The sequence below is a fragment of the Patagioenas fasciata genome, chromosome 35 (assembly GCF_037038585.1).
Source record: "Patagioenas fasciata isolate bPatFas1 chromosome 35, bPatFas1.hap1, whole genome shotgun sequence".
In the NCBI taxonomy this organism is placed as follows: domain Eukaryota; kingdom Metazoa; phylum Chordata; class Aves; order Columbiformes; family Columbidae; genus Patagioenas; species Patagioenas fasciata.
In genome coordinates this window covers 443,294-456,836 of record NC_092554.1, presented here as the reverse complement: position 1 = coordinate 456,836, position 13,543 = coordinate 443,294, and the positions used below count along the sequence as shown (strand labels likewise).

At 48.9% G+C, this 13,543-nt stretch overlaps 1 pseudogene; it reads left to right on the top strand.

Moving 5' to 3' along the window:
* Nucleotides 1–13,543, top strand: part of LOC139826163 (dynein axonemal heavy chain 9-like) — a 68,794-nt pseudogene that overhangs the window by 28,555 nt on the left and 26,696 nt on the right.

Genomic DNA, 13,543 nt, shown 5'->3' with positions numbered 1-13,543 from the left:
TCATCCTTGATCTCCCTGTGGATCCGACACTCTTGAACATAAGGAAGCTTTGGTATTTTCCCTGATACTGAACCAGCCTATTTCCCTAGGTGGCGCTTTGCTGCACCCAGATCTGGTGGACAACCGAGGCTGGGATTGCCTTTGCCAGGGTGGAGGAAGGCTACGAGAATGCGATGAAGGAATAGCACAAGAAGCAAGTGACCCAGCTGAACACCCTCGTTACCATGCTGATCGGGCAGCTCTCCAAGGGCGACAGACAGAAAATCATGACCATTTGCACCATCGACGTGCATGCTCGGGATGTGGTGGCAAAGATGATAGCACAGAAGGTTGGTGTTGGCAGTTCAGCACAGTTCTGTGGGTGCTGGAGAGGGGGCTTCAGGGGGCCCAACCACTGGCCATTCAGATCACTGCCGGTCTCAGTGGGAGACGTATGACTAAATTTATTTCTACAATGTTTGTAGTAAGTGTGCAGAAAGCCCCTGTAAGCCTGCAGAGCTGTGCTGTGTCATGGCCCTGCAACACCAACTTGTAGTTGCTGCAGATTCACACCAGGAGTGAGAGCGCGGCACTGCGTCCTGGTGCCAAGACATGTGCTGGTGGATGATGGTGGTGTGTTGGGAGGCTGCTGGACTCAGTCTCAGTTTTGACTTTAGAAAGTAAGAAAAAGCATTCAAGCTTTGTTCTTTGTAGCGTCCTTTGTCTGGTGTGGGGCCACAGGGACTTATGTGGGACTCCCTTCTCCTGCAACACCTCTCCCACACTACTCCCCTGTCCCTGACACCATGCCAAGTGTTTAGCCTTGCAGGTGGGTGGGAAGATGCCCTGAATGTATTGGGTTGTGGCTCTTCCCTCATCTGTGTCATCTCAGAGGCAGCCAGGCTGCTCACAGGGTTTCTGTCTTCAAGGCTCAGCTGGGCTCAGTGGTGCCTCGGTCCAGCCTGGGGTGAAGTGATGCATCTGGACCTGCCTGCTGGTTGTGCAGAGAGCGCTGGCCATGCCTGTCTTTGTCCACCTGTCCCCAGTCTGTTTCCTTGGTGCTGTCTGCAACCTCTTCCTTGTCTAGATGGCCTCTGCTCCTTCTCTCACTCTGGTTGCGTTATGAGACCTTCTTCATGACTTGCTGCTTCTTAAATCTATTCAGGAGTCTTTTTGTAAGGCTCTTTCTCTTGGCCATTAATTTTTTCCTCTCCCACCAATGTGGTCACTAATTTGGTTCCTCCCCTTTACTGATGGGAGATGGGGAGGTGACATTTCTCACCGCATTGCAAGGAGGCGGCCTTCCTCACCACACCTGCCTTGCAGTGAGGACCAGTCATCCCCCATGAAAATTTTATAGCAGTCGCTATTTTGGCCCCCGAGCTGCATGTGTCTGGCATCCCCGGCCTTCCTGTGATGGTGTTTGTGGGTGTGTTGCAGGTGGACAATGCCCAGGCCTTCATTTGGCTGTCACAGCTCCGGCACAGATGGTCAGATGAGGAACGGCACTGCTTTGCCAACATCTGTGACGCCCAGTTCCTGTACTCCTATGAATACCTTGGCAATACCCCTCGGCTTGTGGTCACTCCGCTGACCGACAGGTAAGTCCCTGGGACACAATGTCATAGCTGGGCTTTGCCACACAGGTAGAGAGAGAGATGCCAACCAAAGATGGATTTAGTTCAGACACCTGTATCCCTCTTGTTCTGTCTCCATGTCCCAGCACTCCAGTGGTCGAGCTCTAACTCTTATCTGGTTTTTGGTGGTACCCTCTGGGGAATTTGTACATCAGATCCCTGGGTGGGATTCAGCTCACACATTAAAACACTTGTGGGTGTCTTCCTGTGCACAAGATGTCCGCAGTCCATAAAGCTGGTGAGTCTAGAGAGCTTTCATCCCATCTTGAAGCAGACATCTACCTGGTTGCCTCAGTGGGGACACCTAGGGTTACTTGAGATACTCTGTGTTGTCCCACCTGGCTTCCAGCTGCCAATCCAGAAGTGTAAAAGTCTCCTATGGACCCCTTGTCATATCTCTCCACCCTATGTGACATTTCAGCAACCAAGAGCATCTCAGGTGGCTCTAGTCACCTGTGTTAGTCAGCTGCGTCAAGCCCCCAGGTATCATCAGGTTTTGTTGGCTATATTGACTACACCTCTGTGGCTTATACAGGTAGTATAGATACTCACATGTGGACACCACCCCAGTGTCCATCATCAACATGATGGAGAAACTTTGGGACTTGCTGCAGCTTTGAGTTGGGTTCACTCATAGGCCACCTGAGCAGGTTTCTGTCAGTGACAGGTCTTCCAGAAAAGCTGTCCTTTTCTCATACTGCCTGAGATGTGCCCAATATCCATGAGTTGTATGAGGATCCAGAGAGAACACAAGCTGGACATGAAGAGGTTTGGGCAGACCTTGGTGGAAGATGAGTATCTCTTGGAGAAAACAGAGCTGAGCAGAGGTGGTAATTAATGCCAAGAAGGCTTTCAGCTCAGACATGACCCCTGCTCACGTACAGCTTTTCAGAGGAGAGGCTCTGCTGAGTGCAATGCTCTAGTGCTGTTGCCCTGCAGCCCACAGTTGACCTATTGGACATATTTCCTTTTTTCATTCATCATTCACTGTGAAAGATGTTACATCACCCTGACCCAGTCACTGCACCTGACCATGAGCGGAGCACCTGCAGGCCCTGCGGGCACTGGCAAGACGGAGACTACGAAAGATTTGGGGCGAGCCCTGGGCATCATGGTGTACGTGTTTAACTGCTCCGAGCAGATGGACTACAAGGTATGGCTCCCACCTCGGCTGCAGTGCGGTCACATGGGGCTGGGGATGCTCAGGGCCCGAGCAGACCTGAAGGATGAGAGTAATGCAATGGTACCTGGGGTGCATTAGGAGAGGTATGACCAGCAGGTCAAGGGAGGTTGTTCCTTCCGCTCTGCTCTGCCCTGGTGATGCCACATCTGGAGTTGTGTCCAGTTCTGGGCTCCCCAGTTTAAGAAGGAATAACTGCACAGAGTCCAGCAGTGGGCTACCAAGATGCTGAGGGGTCTGGAGCTTCTTTCTTGTGAGGAGAGACTGAGAGAGCTGGGGCTGTTGAGCTGGAGAAGAGAAGCTGAGAGGGATCTGATCAATGGGATCAATATCTCAGGGTGGGTGTCAGAGGATGGACCAGACTCTGTTCAGTGGTGCCCAACGCCAGGGTGAGGGGCAACGGGCACAGACTGAAACACAGGAGGCTCCATCTGAACATGAGCAGAAACTTGTTTGCTGGGAGGTGCCAGAGCCTGGCCCAGGCTGCCCAGAGCGGGTGTGGAGTCTCCTTCTCTGAGACATTGAAACCCGCCTGGACCCACCTGTGTGATCTGCTCTGTGACCCTGCGTGAGCAGGGCTTGGACTGGGGGATCTGCAGAGGTCCCTTCAGCCCCACCAGGCTGGGATCCTGTGATCACCTCTCTCCAAATCCCTGCTACACTCCTTTAAGCTGAATGCCTTTTCCTTCTCCTCCCGTTCCTTCTCTAAGATTTGCACAAGGTTCTTCAGGAGGCAGAGACCCGAACTATCTTCTCTGCCTCATTATGCATTTCCCTTCCTTTCTGGAGTTAGATTTCATGTGTAATTCTTCAAAAATGTTGGTCTGTTCAGTTGAGACCAAGGCTGTGCTGATAGTTGGACCCTGGTCGTTTCTTCTCGGCGTGCTCGCGACCTGGCAGCCCCTGGCACGGGGAGGGACCTGTCCTGGTTTTCTCAGGATCCTCTCCCAGAATAAACCCAAAACATAGTGAACCTTCAGCCGCTACAGAGCACTGAATCATTAGGCTGAGTCTTGCTCTCTGCCAGTCTGGCACGGTACAGTGATTTTGGTAGCCTCGGATCATATTTCATTTAGCTTATGGGCTCTCCCAGGAAACGGGACCATCAGTAATTCAGCACAAGTGACCTTTAAATGAAACTGGTGCACAGATATATCGAGAAAGTGCAATTAGCAGATAAAGTGGCAAGCTGCGCAGAGCTATAAATATTATAATTGAGTTGTGCCTGCTGTTTCCATGCACTTTTCTAAATACCCACAATAGACTGTAAATTGCTATAAATAAACAGGCTGGGAAATAAAATCAATTTTTTGCTGGAGTTGATTCCATTTATGATTTCACTCTTGTGATCTTTGTTTTTGTTCTGTTTTTCCAGTCTTGTGGGAATATTTACAAAGGCCTTTCCCAGACGGGAGCCTGGGGCTGTTTTGATGAATTTAACAGGATCTCAGTTGAGGTCCTTTCTGTGGTTGCTGTACAGGTGAGTGGAGAAACACTCATAAATAAATACAAACAGAGCAGAGCCATTCTGCAGTCTTTGGAGCAAGGGTAAAAATGGCAATTGCATATTGCCGGTTTCAGTTCTGTGTATAGGCAGGTGTGGGATTAGATCTCAAGATTAATCACATGAATATCACAGCACTGCCAAGATGTCGCAGTTACGTGCTGCAAAGATATTTGTCACTTTTCTTGCCCCAGTTACAGCATTTGTGCCAAGACAATTCTTTGTAGCATCTTTTCCCAGACCACTACGCACCATGGCTCTGTACCTGTTCCTCCTCAGGAAAGCACTCGTGTCATTAATCTGCTGTGAGATAATTGCAGCACATCGTTTCAAGACAGAGAAGCTGCCTTGACTTGCGGCTGCTCAGTCTGCAATGTAGGGAATAATTTTCACAGAGGGGAAGAGGGGTGTTTGGGGCAGATCCGCTGGACTTCTGGGGGTTCCTTATCACCCCTGGTCAGGCACAGGTTGTGTGTCATACTCAGGAAATGGGAATACATTCAGGATTAATTTTCTTAACCTGTCTCCAAAACTGTATGGCTGTGGATTTAGTTCTGGTGTCTGTAACGACAGCTCTGCCAAGCGGCTTTGGAAGGTATTCCTGGCCAACTGGCACCATTCCTTGGAGGAATGTGTGCAGCCCCGTGGTGCTCCCAAAAGCCAGTGTCAGCTGGTGACACTCGGGAGCTGGAATCTGGGGCAGATCTGCGGCCCTTGCTGACGCGCTTGCCCAGGGTACCCTGACACCGTGGGATTAAACCTGGGACAGAGCTATTGGAGCGGTGCCCAGCTGGGCATGGGTGTTTCCCCTGGCGAATGGTTTCTCATCTCCTCTGTAGTTCAGCTGCTCAGTGCATTGTGTTGGTGAGTCTCGTGTGAAGCGCAGCAGCATCCCTGGAGAAGGGCTGGAAGGGAGACTGGCCTCCCCATCGTGCCAGAAAGTCCTGTGCTCTCGTGCTTATATATATAATCTGTCACTTCGCGTCCTCCTTCCCCTCCTCTTACCAGCCCATGAGGAAACCTGGCATTATTTTATACAGGGGAAGCCTTGGGGGGCTTCAGTGCAGAAAACTGAGGTGCCAAAGTGCCCAAGTTCTTCAGGATCCAACTGTCAGCTGAGTGCGTGTTTTAGGATCCTAATATCTGATTGAGGTGCTGAATTGTTCCTGGACTCCCTTTTGGGCTCAGTGTTATAGAAAGATATAAAGCTCAGAAGTTTCTACACTTCTGTAAATGTTTCGGTCAAAGACATTGTTCTTAACCCCTCCATGAACTCCTCATTCTTCTCATCTGTTTCACTCATAATTGGTACCTTATGTGGCATCCCAGAGAAGCCCCAGGCAGGTACAAGAGTTTATGTATCATTCCCTCTCAATTTCTCTTCCGTCAGGTCCTAGTTTAAAGTTGTCATTGAAAAAAAGTCTTTGAGGATCTTGAAATAAAAAGGGAAGCTGAACAAAAGAAGCCCTGGAATGACTCAACTGCTGATGGTTCCCTCGCTCCTGGCTGGAGCGTGGCAGCTGAAGAAAGCGGCACGGCCGTCATTCCATCATGGTGTCTCCTGGCTGCTATTAGGAGTGTTACCATGGCGATGTTTAATTGGCTGTCTTACTCATGCAGCTGATGTCGATATGGTTCCTTACAGGGAAAAATTCGATTAATTGCTTTACTTTGAGATGGCAAACAGTAGTGAGGTTAGAGCGGTGAATAGAGAGAGATTTGCCCCTCGCTGAGGTGCTGTTTGCAGAGAGGTGAACTCCTCGGAAGGAGAGGAATGAGCAGAACAAAGCTGCAATCAGGCAAATATAAAAAACAATATAATATTAGTGAGTGAAGGTGTTAGGAGAGGTTTTACAGCTTCTGCCTTCTGGTTTTGGTTTTAAATCAAACATCTGATGTCCCAAAATCTTTAAAAGTGATATCAAGTGGTCAGTTTACAACTGAGCTGAGGCCAAGCTTATTGGGAGGTGCTACCCCTTCTCTGGGCCTGGTCAGGGAACGGAGCAGGCACAGGAGGGTTTTGGGATGTCCTGAAGAGCAACGCTGTGTGGGGAGAGGTGAGATGGGTAAAGGGAATAATGGGCCCATATTGTGATAGACTTTGGGGAGTGCGTTTGGGTGTTGGCTGTGTTGTGGATACCTGTACTGCCCTGTGTCTCTCTCACACATCAGACCTCTGCTGGGCTGGCTGGTTCAGAGATGGTGGAGCCTTTGGTGGTGTTTTTGCTGTGAGATGTGCTGAGCAGTGTCCCACAGGTGATGTCAAAAGCCAAGGTGAATGCAGGCAGTGCTGGGGACATTTCCCGCTCCTGAGTTGCTCTTCCTGACCCACGTTCATCATTGTCTCATGGAGCAAAGGTGTGAAGTCTTGCAACTCCTTTGCATTTTGACTTTCCACTCTCTTCAGCTCTTTTTTCTGCTTTGCCAGAGTTTGACTGAGATGGGAAATTGATATTGCCATGCTGATGTACTCCAAACAGTGTATAAAGCTTTATGCTGCCGGTAAAAAATAAAACAGTGATTAGCCCCATTTGTCACGAGGCCAAGAGTAACGAAGGAAGCACCGTTGTCTGATGTGTTTTTCATAAGTGAACGCTGATACTATAGTACTGTCTTGATTTCTAGGTGAAGAGCGTGCAGGATGCAATACGGGAGAAGAAGAAATCCTTCAATTTTCTTGGAGAAGACATCAACTTAGTACCATCAGTAGGCATTTTCATCACCATGAACCCTGGTTACGCAGGGTGAACAGAGCTACCTGAGAATTTAAAAGCTCTCTTCAGGTGAGTCCAGGTCAGGGTTTGTGACCTGGCAGAAACTGTCTTTTGGAACATCCAGGCTCGACCTCATGTCCTTGGGGAATTCACTCGCATAGGGCATTCGCAGGTAGTTTAAGCCTTGCACAACAGGCCTGGGTCTGGGCACGCACAGGCAGGGCAAAGGAGCTCTGTCCCTTGTCGTGGGGAAGGCAGAGGGTGACCTGGCTCATAAAAGAAGGCCTAGAAGATGAAGCTGCAAATGCGCTGCCTGTAAGACCTGTAGTCAAGAAATACTTGTTCTGCGATGCCTCCTCACCTGTCATTTTAGGCCGTGTGCGATGGTTGTGCCAGACTTTGAGCTGATCTGTGAAATTATGTTGGTGGCTGAGGGATTCATCGAGGCCCGGGTGTTAGCCAGGAAGTTCATTACTCTCTACCAACTCTGCAAAGAGCTCCTGTCCAAGCAGGTGAGCCTGATTCTGTGGCTGAGTGGTATGATGAATCTCCAAAATCAGCAGAAACATGGCACTGTGCTGCTCAGCTCCATGGCTAACGTTTCACAGCTTTTATTTAATGACTGCATTTGCACTGGCTGCTGGGGGAGGAGAGGGTTGGTGATCATCGGAGCAATAAAATTTTCAGACTGCTTTACTGGAGCATCTGCAGGGACAAAAGCATTTGACCAGCTGCATTAATGGGAGACCTTTCAGTGAGTTTAAATGACACCATGTTTGGGGTAGTATTCAGTGACCTTTTGCTTTCCAGTCTCTTCCTATTGATTCTCCTGCCTGCAAAGGGTTTATGGTGTCCCTCTCTGAGTTCAGCCTTAGGCTGGTTCCAGGTCTTGTTAGAGTTACTGTCAGTGCAAAGCAAATCAGATTTTTCCTTGTCATTATTTGTGTAGATCGAAGCTGGGTCCAGAGGAGACCTGAATCAGGATTCCTGATGATACAAACCTGATCTTGGCTGTGCCAGCATGAGGCTGGGTGGGATATGCTCTGTCGCAGAAACTTGGTGCTGTGCCTTGAGGGGCCTGGTGGAAGCCATGGCCTCCCACACAGAGCAGTCGGCTGTCGAGCTGTGCTCTGGAGGGTGTTAACAGGACAGAAATATGAGCAGTTGTTTGTTGGCTTGAGAGTTCTTCTCATGCCGTTTTGTGGTACTTTTTCAGCAATGTCTTTACTGACCCCTTATTCCTGGACCTCCTCTGAGACCAAACAGGCTTGTCATCTTGTGATGGGCAGGGTGGAGAAACTTGGGTCTTTGGGGCCTCATAATGGACTCACAAGCCTTTCACCTTGGTGGCTCCTGCAGATGCAGGGGGCTGGCTGGCCTTGCTATAGGTGCTTTATGATTTAGGTGAAACAAATTGCTTTGGTCTCTGGAGTGCAAATCCTGCTGCTGTCTTACTGCCAACTGTGAGCCCATGTGATGGTCTGAACAGCTGAATTATTTGACTCTTTAATACTGTCCCTGACGGGAATCTCACCTACTGAGATGGAAACCAGGTCGCTCAGGCTGGAGAAGGTCTCTGGCCACAATGCAAATAACAGATTTAGATGTATTTTCATTGCTTACTAGTCTGGCAGTTTGGGAATGGTGGTTCTTCACCCTACATGGTGCTGTCTAAGCATAAACTCATGCCTCTTTTTTTTCCTTCCTCTGGTGTAGGATCACTACGACTGGGGCTTGCGTGCCATTAAGTCAGTGCTAGTTGTTGCTGGCTCCCTCAAGCGAGATGACCCAGAGCGACCCGAAGACCAGGTTCTGATGCGCTCTCTTCGTGACTTCAACATCCCCAAGATTGTGACGGATGATGTGCCGGTGTTTATGGGGCTGATTGGGGATCTGTTCCCTGCACTGGATGTGCCTCGGAAGCGTGACCTGAATTTTGAGTCGTTTGTGAGGCAGGCTGTGCTGGACCTCCGGCTGCAGGCTGAGGACAACTTTGTGCTCAAAGTAAGACCAAGAGATCTTCTGCTACACCCACATCGCCATCAAATCATTTGGGTTTTCTCAAACAGCTTTGCTTCTACAAAGAGAGCTCTGCACAGCATTGTCCTTGCAGGCAGATCTCGCTGGAGGGCAGTCAGCTGTGCTGGGTCTGAGGCAGCTGCACCTGCTCCTGAAGTCAGCACTGGATCAGTCTCTGGGCTTCCAAAGGGGCCAACTTTTGTAGGCTCATGAAAGTGTAGCCCCTGGAGAGCAGGGCCTCATCAGGTGGTGGTTGTCAAGTATAAACAGCGCTGAAAGTTTATCTGCAGGCTGAGGATTTCACCCATTGTGATTAGAGTGGCTGGACCAAACTCAATTGTCAAATCTGCTTGTGTCTCAGGGTCACGTCTTTCTAAAGAGGTGGCCCAGTGGGACCTATTTTATAGACCTGAACTTCAGTTTGGCATCTTTGTCTAAAATTTGGGAGTGTTTTTCTCAGGTGGTGCAGCTGGAGGAGTTGCTGACGGTCCGGCACTCTGTCTGCGTGGTGGGTAACGCGGGCACGGGCAAGTCTCAGGTGATGAGATCCCTGAACAGGACTTACCAGATAATGAAGCGACGTCCTGTCTGGACAGACCTCAACCCCAAGGCAGTCACCAATGATGAGCTCTTTGGCATCATTAACCCAGCAACAAGAGAATGGAAAGACGGTAAATGTCATTTCATGTCTGAAATATGTAGATAAAGACGGGTATTTTTAATGACTTTCCCGAGCAGCAGCAGGGTGACTGGTTCTTCATGTGCAGGTCTGAGAGCCCAGGTGCTTGTCTGCTGCCTACAGCCACATGACAGTTTGTTGTTGAAAGGATACACAGGATGTTTTAGCTCTTTGATCTTCACATGGGAAATATAGCATAAGCCTACTTGATCCTATTGCCCTAAGAATAATTTTAATGCCCATTAATACCAACACTTACCAGTTCCTAAGTGGGGCAGGCAGTTTTTGGGAGTTGGCTGGACCAGTGATGGAAGAGATGTCCCTCCTGCACTGTGGTGTGCACTGGGACCCCAAAAAATGTCCCATCCCCAGGTTTTCATTGCTGATAGCACGCACAGCAGCCTTAACGTCAGTTTTTCCACTCAGTATGGCTGCCCGATCTCTGTAGCACACCAGCGTTTGCCAAGCTGTTGATCCTGCTTACTCCTGAGGAACATTTCAAACTTGCTGGAAGATTACAGAAAATCTGGAGTGGAAATGTTGGGTTGTGACTGATACATAAAGGCAGCTTCGATTTACGTGTGCGGCGGTTTGGGAGGTGTGGGGGAGGTGAGGGAAGACATCACCATGAATCATCCACAGCAGCAGATGAGCTGCCACCCACCTCCCCTGGCCCCGCCATGGACCCTTCCCGACCCCCTGCTTTGCTCCAATGCCAGGTTAATTTCTTTCTAATTGTAATTAGGGAGCCTAAATCAAAGTGGCAGAGGGACGTGCAGGGTACAGCCTGAACTGTGCAGACTGGCTGCAGCAGCGGCTGCAGATCGAGGGCAGCGGTGACACCGAACAGCAGGAGGGACATTTTACAGGTGACTGTCCAGTGGTTTCTGGCCTGCGATGGTTTAAATGAAATAGTGGCACTCCTCCCTGAGCTTTCAAGGCAGATATTTTCTGCAGTAACCATTCCTGAAAATGTTGTTTCATGTTGTCAAAGACCAGCAAGGCAATCTCCACCACAGCCTAGCAAGAGGTGACCTGTTCCCTTACAGATCAGCCCCTGCTTTTCCGCTCCCCAGTTTTATCCTGTCACATTATCAGAAGTTGAGAAGGTCCTACATGTTAGGTGGTAAAAGGTCCCATATGGGAATCCCAAAAGTGTTCTTTGCAGAACAAAACTCTTCTTTTAAACCCCAAGAGAGCCGTGTGCTGTGGATGCACAAGGTCAGGACAGAGGCGCTTTCCTCTCCCCGCTGCCGCGGTGTATCCGAGGGAAGCCCTGATGCCCTGAGACAGCAACTGTTTCTGATGCTAATAATGTCGGAGTGGTTCCCAAGGCGTGTGTCCAACACGTAAGGAACTGGCTGGAGGCAGAGGCGCTGAAGCGTTATTTTTGTTGACCCAGTCTCGGGATCACACACCTGTTCCAGGTGAGCCGTTCTGCATTTGCTGAGCACAAGCTTTGTCTTCAGTCAGATGGTGCCACTAGCTGTTCCTGATCTGGATCACAAAGAAATAGCTTGTCCTGGAGAAAAAAAGAAAAAAAAAAGAGTCCTTGTCACAATTCACTGGAAGAGAGGCTTTTTTTAAATGTTTGCCTGATGTTTTTTCATGAAGACCAGCATCTCCCGAGGTATTTTCACATGTAGAGGAGAGCAATAGTTTTGTGGAGTTTTCATTTGCTCTGCAGTGCTGCTGCTCTATTCCCAGCCTTCGTGGTCTTCTTAACATTCATTATTTACTCCCCTTGAGACTCTGTATCCTCTCTCTCCTTGATTTTACCAACATTTTGTTCTGTCATTCAATGTCATTCTGTGCTTGTTCTCCCCTCAGTCTCACTAAAGCCATGACCCAGCGTTTAATGCATCTTGATTGCCCTGATATACTTTGAGCCACAAAAAAATATTTATAAGGATTTCCTAGGCATATTCAGGTGGTTTTCTCTGCATTGTATAACTCATGCCGCCTTTTGCCTTTGAGTAGCTACTCTACATTTTTCTTATCCCTTATGATTCTCGGTGGGAATGAAGCTCGTGCGTAGGTCTGCAATCATTTTCAGTAGTGATAACTGATAACCCTTTTTTCACTTTAAAGCAAACTAGAACCGTATTGTGATATAGTAATATTTACGTATAGGCACATAGAGTTTTGCATGTTTGAGAGGAAAGCATTAATTAGAGTAATTTTTACTGTGTTGCTGGAGAAAACCGTTAGAGCAGGTGTCAAGTTCAGTGTTCATCACCATCTTCCTGTCACCCTCCCAGGCCTGTTTTCATCAATCATGCGAGAGCTGGCCAACATCACGCATGACGGTCCCAAGTGGATGGTACTAGAAGGAGATATTGATCCAATGTGGATTGAGTCTCTTAATACTGTGATGGATGATAATAAGGTAATGAATATAAGTTAAAGAAGGAGATATTCTTTGACTGCATGGCATGGTTCAGCCTAAAAATGCAGATGCTGAAATAACACCTCCTAGAATAATGCGGTTGTGTTTCTTCAGATACACCAAACAATATCACATATAGAAAATGGTGCATGAGGGGAAATAGCTCAAATCATGGTTTCTTTGTAATTTCCCTTCCTGGAACTGGGCTCATGGATAATCACAGATGTCCTGATTGTAACTCCAGGCCCTTCAAAAATAGGGTGGGGTCCTAATTCCACACCTTTTTCCGCCGCTCGAAGGGAGTGCTGTTCCTTTGAGTCATGGCAGACAGTTCTACTACCTGCTGGAAATCAGCTGCATTCCCTCAAGGAACTGTGCTGGCAGCAACCAAGCTTTTTAGTGCAAAGTGCTGAATGCTTTTCATTCCTGTTCCTGGGGAAGATGTCATTCTGTCTGTCTGTCTGCCCAATGCAGGTGCTGACCCTGGCGAGCAATGAGAGAATCCCTCTGAACCCAACGATGCGGTTGGTGTTTGAGATCAGCCACCTGCGCACAGCCACCCCAGCAACCGTGTCCCGAGCGGGTGAGTCCTGGCCTGAGCTCCGCACTGGGATTTGCCGTGAACCCAGGAGGATCTAGTGCCATTAACCAGTCTTCTGTTGGCCAACTTGACTCCTGTTGCAAGTACCCAACCTGAGATCACAGCGGCCGTGGGTGGACAGGGCAGGTTTCTGACAGACAAACTGAGGATCCTGACCCCAAATGCACATGTGGAGCTGTCATCATCCTGGAGATTTACCCAGAGCACTCTGACTGTTGGTGGGTGATCATGGCTTCAGCGTTGCTGAGTGCTCCTGTTGTGCAAAGCCCTTTGGATGGACTTCATGAGGAGAAGGACAGTATCTGTCTCAAAGAGTTCTTGATCTTCTGAAGAAGTGCATGAAGTATGGGAGAAGGGAATGGAGGTGTCCCCTAGTTTTACACATGGGGAAATGGGGCCCAGAGCAATGAAACTGCTCAGACAAGACAATGTTCTGAATTTAGGGCAAGGTCATGAAAAGCGCCGTGGTTTCAAGGGTGAAGTTTCTTCACTGTTCATGTTTCTACTCTGCAGTGGGGCAGGAAAAGGGGGCAGGTAATGGGACGTCCCGTCATATTTGATAGGGTTTTAGTTGTGTGAAAGTACCTGGTAAACTCTGCTGGAAGAAAGGAACAGTTTCTGCTATGTCTTTACTATATGTTCTCTCTTACCCTGGGCCTAAAGGGATCCTGTACATCAACCCGTCGGATCTGGGCTGGAATCCTCCAGTGAGCAGCTGGATCGACAGGCGAGAGATCCAGTCCGAAAGAGCCAACCTGACCATTTTGTTTGATAAGTACCTGCCCATTTGCCTGGACACCCTCAGAACAAGGTACCATCCGATGAGTGATTGTGTCACCCG